Below are 6,629 nucleotides of genomic sequence, written 5' to 3'. Positions count from 1 at the left end.
TGACAATACAGAAAGGCGTTTATTTTTATTTTTCTGACTCATTGCTAGAAGTCACTGGGAAATGGCTTGTCCATACAGCTGCAGCACAAAATATTTGCTGTTTATCTTAATGAGATCCCAGAGGGTCTTCTGAATCATCTGAGTAACAATAAGTTATATTCGGTAGCATTGTAGATTCAAGTACATTGTACAATATACTCATTTCTGGAAACTGATATAGGGAACCAAAATGCCCCTTTTTTTCCATTCACTTCAGAAAACAGAGAGCTTACTGTCTTAAGGAAAGGCACACTTTCATAGCCTCTTGCCTTGAAGTCAATAATGTGCCTTCCAGAAGAGTCCCAGTAGGGATAAGCAGTCTATCTTCCCCAAGCTATCTCCTTTCTTATCTTGCATTCAGTTGTCTTGAAGCTCCTCAAGTCTCTGGAGTAATCATTGTGCCTGAAACAGAGAACATCTTTGTGAGTGTTTCCCAGAGGAACAACTGACCGTCCTTCAAATACTGCTCTCAGCCCCAAGACCTATTGGTTTGGATGTATAAATCCCCGTGTCACACAGTGTGCCAAGTACTGGCCAGAACCCACGCCTCGCACAGCCCTCCAGCCTGCTCAGAATTTGGGAGAGCAAGGATCATCTCGTCCTTCCCCTGCCTTCAGTCAGAACTTTGCAAAATCACCCCTGACCTACAAGAACCCCACTGTGACTCGGAAATGATATGAGATACTAAATAGCCCTTTTCTTCTCAAGTCAAGTATCCCCTGTTACTTCCTAAGCTACTGATTGGAAGAGAAACGTAACTAAGGAAAGGTGGAAAGGTTTTGTCTCCGAAGCACCTAGGAGACCTCGTCAAGGCCCATGAAGCCCCAAGAAGATGATATTTCAATGATTACTGTGTTTTACTAAAAAGTGAAGGATTGAGGAGGCTGCCCTCACCCAGCAAGGTGGCACACATTGACAAGAGCAGACCACATCTCTCTCCGTGAACAAAAAAGAAAGGAAATGGAGATAATTATTCTAGAAATTCAATAGCTCCCCTTCCTCCTAAATCACTGGAATAATTGCCTCAGTCTTTAGTGGAAACTAAATTATTGCTTAGTAGCTGCTCTGGCTTGGACCTTAAGAGACTTCTTCATGGTGGAGGAGTCTCCCATCTCCACATTCCTACTGCCAACTTCATGTTCCTGGGCAATGTACATATAACCACCCTCCACTTTCTCTCCTTAAACACACTCAAATCCAAACTTTCCTGTCTAAACCAAAATTCTCGAATCTTGTCTATCAAGTAGCATCAGGACCCAGGGGCTATTGGCTAGGATGGAGGTTTATGGCTCCAAAGGAAGTATTTAATATGCTATTATTTTTAAAAGGAATCATGGACATTTAGACGCCATTTCTACTCCTTTTTATTCTTAAAAAGGGAAGAAGTGAGTAAGAGAAACCCCTCAGCGTCTTGGGCCAGAATCATTTCTGGCTCTCAAGGCAAGCCCAGCTGTGTCTTTTTGCTTTGTTACATCTGTCTGTCATGTCTTTCAAATACTTCCCCTAACACGCACCAGTGGAGGTTTCTGCACATTCTTGCTTTCCTGACCTAATTTGTGCCTTGCATTCATTCTCTCTCTTAAAACTGTCTCACCCCAAGCACACACACGCACACGCACACACACACACACACACACACACACAGAGGGATCCTTTGTCATGACCCCCAAATAGTCATAAAAAGAAATGACTTCAGAGCTAAATTGTGTCAATTCCATTGTAGCTCCACGATATAAAAACTGCTGAGGAAGTTTTATGCTTCAATTTTTTAATCCACAAGGATAATAATAGCATTTACCAGAAAAAGTTGTTTTTGAAGGTTCAATTATGAATGTTAATCAAGTGCTTAGAAAAAATGTCTGGCCTAAGGTCGTACTCAATGCATATTAGCTCTTATCATTATGGGACATGGCATGTGAATAGTGTATTAAATAAGTGTATCCCCTTCCTGTCCTAACAAACAATGAAGCACTGGATTCTGGCCATACCTACATCCCCCTTCAGAGGAAAGTTGTCATGAGCAGTTCTTTCTGCATGAAGGTACCACAGCTAGGGAATTCCCTGGAGGTCCAGTGGTTAGGATTCCATGCTTTCCCTGTCGAGGGCTCGGGTTCATCCCTGGTCGGGGAACTAAGATCCCACAAGCCACGTGGCCTGACCAAAAAAATGAGAGATACTATAGCTAATGGTTACTCAATCAAAAATGAGTGCCCAGGCCAAAGGCAATACATGTGTATGTAAGATGCACATGAGTAAGACCTGTTGCCCAGGAGATGACTTGACCTGAGATGCTCCCTACATGGAGCACTCCATATTGGGTGGTGACAACCCAGCCTGATCAGAACTTCTCTCTCCGAGACTTGGGATATAAAAGCACACAGGAAAGAAAGCAATAGGGGTCTATTTGGAAGCAGTTGAAAAGATGGCCAGATCACTGATGAGGTGATCATATTCTGAATGGCAATGATTCACTAAGTTATCCATGAAGCCAGCTGAACATTGAAGCCTGGGAAGCAGAAGATCTAGGGATGGCATATGTGCTGAGATAATTTCCCACATTTTTTTCCTTTTGGTGTATGCTTGTCTTAAAACCTACCTCCTGGGCTTCCCTGGTGGCGCAGTGGTTGAGAGTCCGCCTGCCGATGCAGGGGACACGGGTTCGTGCCCCGGTCCGGGAAGATCCCACGTGCCGTGGAGCGGCTGGGCCTGTGAGCCATGGCCGCTGAGCCTGCGCCTCCGGAGCCTGTGCTCCGCAACGGGAGAGACCACAACAGTGAGAGGCCCGCGTACCGCAAAAAAAAAAAAAAAAAAACCTACCTCCTAAGCAGTGATTTTCAAACTTTAGTGTTAATAAGAGCCTGTGAAATGTGTTAAAATGTAGAATCTGGGCCCTCTCCTCAGAGATTCTGATTCAGCAGGACTGGAGTAGGGCCTCAGATAGGGCCGCTATTTGTGGCCACACGAGTTATTCCTTGCACTCCTCTGGGGACACATTCATATTGACTATGATGTGTGTGCCTCCTGAGAGTTGTGCAGTGCACAACTTGCCCAGCTAAACATGGCAGCTATCCATAATTCTCATATAAGTGGTTCCAAATTCACACTAAGAAATATAATATTAAAGGTAACTTGGATACGTTCCCTTTTTGCTATCTAAAAGAATCCAGCAAATACTAGTTCCCTGCTGACCCACCCCAAGTCCTAGTCACTGTTCATATCTACTGGGTATCTACAGTTGGGAAGGGTTGAAGCAGAGGGAAAAGGACAGGCAGAGAAAGAACCAGTGCATTTGTGTTTTGTTACATACAGAAAGCTTCAACAAGAGGCTTGATGTCTAGTCAAAATAGATGTCCCTTCTGAGTGCCACTGGCTGTGAAACAATTGGAATGAAACCAAATACAAGGAGTGCAAAATGAATTGCTTATGAAAACCTTACAACACACCAAGGCACTAGCATCATGCTCCCAGCTCCCTGCCCCTCATTAAAGATGTTGCTTTCCAGACCCATTAATTGGCGAGGGTCTCAGTATAGTTAGGAAATAGACTCCACAGGCCCCTGAAAGGATAACTGTGCTTCTAGAGAAAGGATTTATCATCTGTCAAATGAATTCAAGTCAACGGTTTTTTGTGGGGTTTTTTTTTCTTTTTTTTTTTTTTTCGGGTTTTTAATGAGCACAGTTAGGTGCTGATTGGATAAAAAAGAATTAGAAGACTCCATCCCAAGCTTCCCAAGGAGACTGAGGGGAAGAGGGACACAATTCAAAGATACAAAGAAATTGGAGGACAAGGAAGAGAATATATCATCAAGTGCTAAGTTACTGACTCTGTCCATGCAATTAGAGTTCAGGAAACCAAGAGACCAGTGAGGCTACAAATGCCACAGGGAGGTCACTGAAGAATATTCCAGTGGCTACTTTCATAAACAGTAAAAATATCTGAGGTTTGAGGGAAGAAACAGACTTGCTCCTCTTCCTGTTGGCTGGCATTTCCTTTGATCCCAGCATGGGGCCTGGCCATGTTCACTTCACATACTCTGGAGCTTTTTACTCCCATTTTCCTGAGCACATCTGACTCCTGCTAGGTGCTTGCCCGGGCTTCTCAGACACCTGGCCTAGGACACCTACAAGAACAACTCAGCACTTGTGCAAACCTGACAGTGTGAGGGAGTTAACATCTGGGGTGGATCCTTGGCCGGTTAGGGATGGGAGCTTGTGGGCCCCACTTGTGTCCCCTGAGTGCACAATTCTGAGACGCTTTCCTCACGGCTCTCAGGTGGTCCCAGGAAGATCAGGCCCCAGTTTCCCACAGCTGGGACCAAACTTGACTGTGAACTTCGTATGAATTGTCTCCCCTTCTTTCTCTCCTTCCCCTCTTTCCAGTCCCCTAGTCCCATTCCCTGAGGTCACTCCCCAAACTACCTGCATACGAGCCCTTGTCTCTGGCTCTACTTTCTGGAATGAATCCTGGCTATGACAAGCCCTGAGAAGGATGATTTCTGATTCTGGAATTCAAATATTTCATGCTTAGTTGGCAAAGAACTCTGACACAGGGCTCCTCCCCTAAGCACACTCATCTCAGGACAGTTCAAACCAAAATACATGATCTGCTTGATTTGAGGTTTTGCTAAAACTGACATTATTTCATGAAGGCCCAGAATATGAGGAAAAGGAGCAGGGGCAGGATTTTATACTTCTGAAGTTCCTATTATGTACTATACATATTTGTATATTACTAACCGTTACATACGTCTAACGAGGTAGGTAGAATCATCCCTCATTTGGAGATGAGAAAACTGTGGCTCAGAGAGAGCAGGAAGTGACAGAATCAGGATTTGAGTTCAAGTCCAGGGCCCCCCACATCCATAGCTTGCCCATTTACCTGATGCTTTCTCCCACACACTATTTTATGCATGGGGTTAGGTGCCTTTCTCTCAAGTGTATCAGTGCTCTTCATTAATTCTTGTTTTCAGGTTTGGAACTAGAAATCAGTGATCTGCAGCAACTGGTTGGCATTTTAATCTCTCCAGGTTGAGGGATGGAGGTGGCCCTTTAAGCAACAGTGAAAGCTCAGAATTCTAGAAAGCTGCTCACGTCTGTGTGCTACACCCAGGGATTGAACCCCAGTCTCAGCCGGGCTTTAGAAATGCAAGACAGCTCTCTGGCTGGTAATGAACACAGAACATGAGTCAGGTCTAGCATGGCCCGGGGCTCAATGCCAAGCACACAGTAGGTACACAAGAAACATTTGCCAAGTTACCTAGAAGCTGTCAGAGCCAAAGCTCCATTTTCCTCCAAGCACCTGCTGAAGGTAAACCACTGTGGGCCACCTAACCCATTTCTGTGTCATCCACATGTGCCCACTTGGACCTTCTACACGTGAGCCCCCAGAATAATAAGGATCTAAATAAAGACATTTATTAAAGCCACACAGTAGGATTCTGAGGTTGAGAAACTCCCACCACCTCTCACATAGCTTCTGGAGCTTTATAACTCACAGGCCTTTGAGCTGTCACCCTTTATATCGTTTCTACAGGATTAACTAGCTCCCCACTGCTTTATGTCATCCTCTGTGCTTTTCCTGACCTTGTGTTTATTTACTAATTGGCTGATTCTGGTTGTTTCTTATTGATTTCCAAGTCAACCCAAAAAAAGTGATTGAAGTGCAGTGTATTGAAAACTCGGGTCTATATCCTCACACTGCTTCTTTGGCCACGGTGACCCTGTCACATCTCTGGGAATATCTGCTCTCGCCTTGCGTCTCCCACCCTTGGTGAAGAAGGAATCAGAAGCACTAAACCCCCTAGAGTCAGCAATGCCACATTCATTTATTTGTACTTAATGAGATATTAATGAGATACAACAACATTATTTCTACACAAGAAAAGTAGGCACTTTAATAACCGTCATCGATTTTCTTGAGCACTTGGATGCCATGGAATTAGGACTCTCTATGCAGTGTCTCTCAAACTGTGGTCCTTCAACCAGCAGCATCAGAATTTCCTAGAATAATTGTTCAGAATATAGCTTCCTGGGCTCCATCCCAGACGTAATGAATCAGAATTTGAGTTTTTTGTTTTTTACAAGGTAACAGTCAACAAGGAGGTTCTCGTCACACTAAAGTTTAAGATCCCCTATGCATGGAGACCTGCATAGTCCTAAGTGCCAAGCAAAAATTTCATTGGTGCACGTCACCTCTGCCTTGTCCAGCTCAGAGCTCTCAGCCCAGTTCCGACACTGTGTCACCTAATAACTCTTTCATTCTATGCACCATTCTATGTATTGGTGGTAGTGAAAAGAAACCAAGAAGAGAAGAAAAAGCAAAGAATTACAATCCAAGAAGTTCATCTATGAGCTGAGGAGGAAATTGACCCAAGAGTAGACCATGACAAGTAAGTCACTCTAAAAACATATGTATTTCAGCTATCTCCCACATCTGCGTATGGCCCTCAGTCGAAATTGGAATCCAATTTTGGTTCCAAAACCATAGTTATCCAAGAATACCTTGGAAGCAGGGAAGAGTTAACCTAATAACCTAATTTTCATTGGGAATGTAGGAGTAATTTGGCTTTATATCAAAGCCATGTGTTATAA

General features: G+C 44.0%; 1 long non-coding RNA gene across 3 annotated transcripts in view; it reads right to left on the bottom strand.

The window, feature by feature from the left end:
• Window positions 1-6,629, bottom strand: part of LOC113612650 (uncharacterized) — an 82,643-nt gene continuing 76,014 nt past the window's right edge. For all 3 annotated transcript variants that reach the window (XR_003429918.1, XR_003429916.1, XR_003429917.1), the window contains one exon: window positions 1-441. This is a non-coding gene — a long non-coding RNA (uncharacterized LOC113612650). The remainder of the gene's footprint in view (window positions 442-6,629) is intronic.

The sequence above is a fragment of the Aethalodelphis obliquidens genome, unplaced genomic scaffold (genome assembly GCF_003676395.1).
Source record: "Aethalodelphis obliquidens isolate GAN/ISIS:26980383/991018 unplaced genomic scaffold, ASM367639v1 scaffold80, whole genome shotgun sequence".
Classification (NCBI taxonomy): domain Eukaryota; kingdom Metazoa; phylum Chordata; class Mammalia; order Artiodactyla; family Delphinidae; genus Aethalodelphis; species Aethalodelphis obliquidens.
This window is presented reverse-complemented; position numbering and strand designations above follow the sequence as displayed.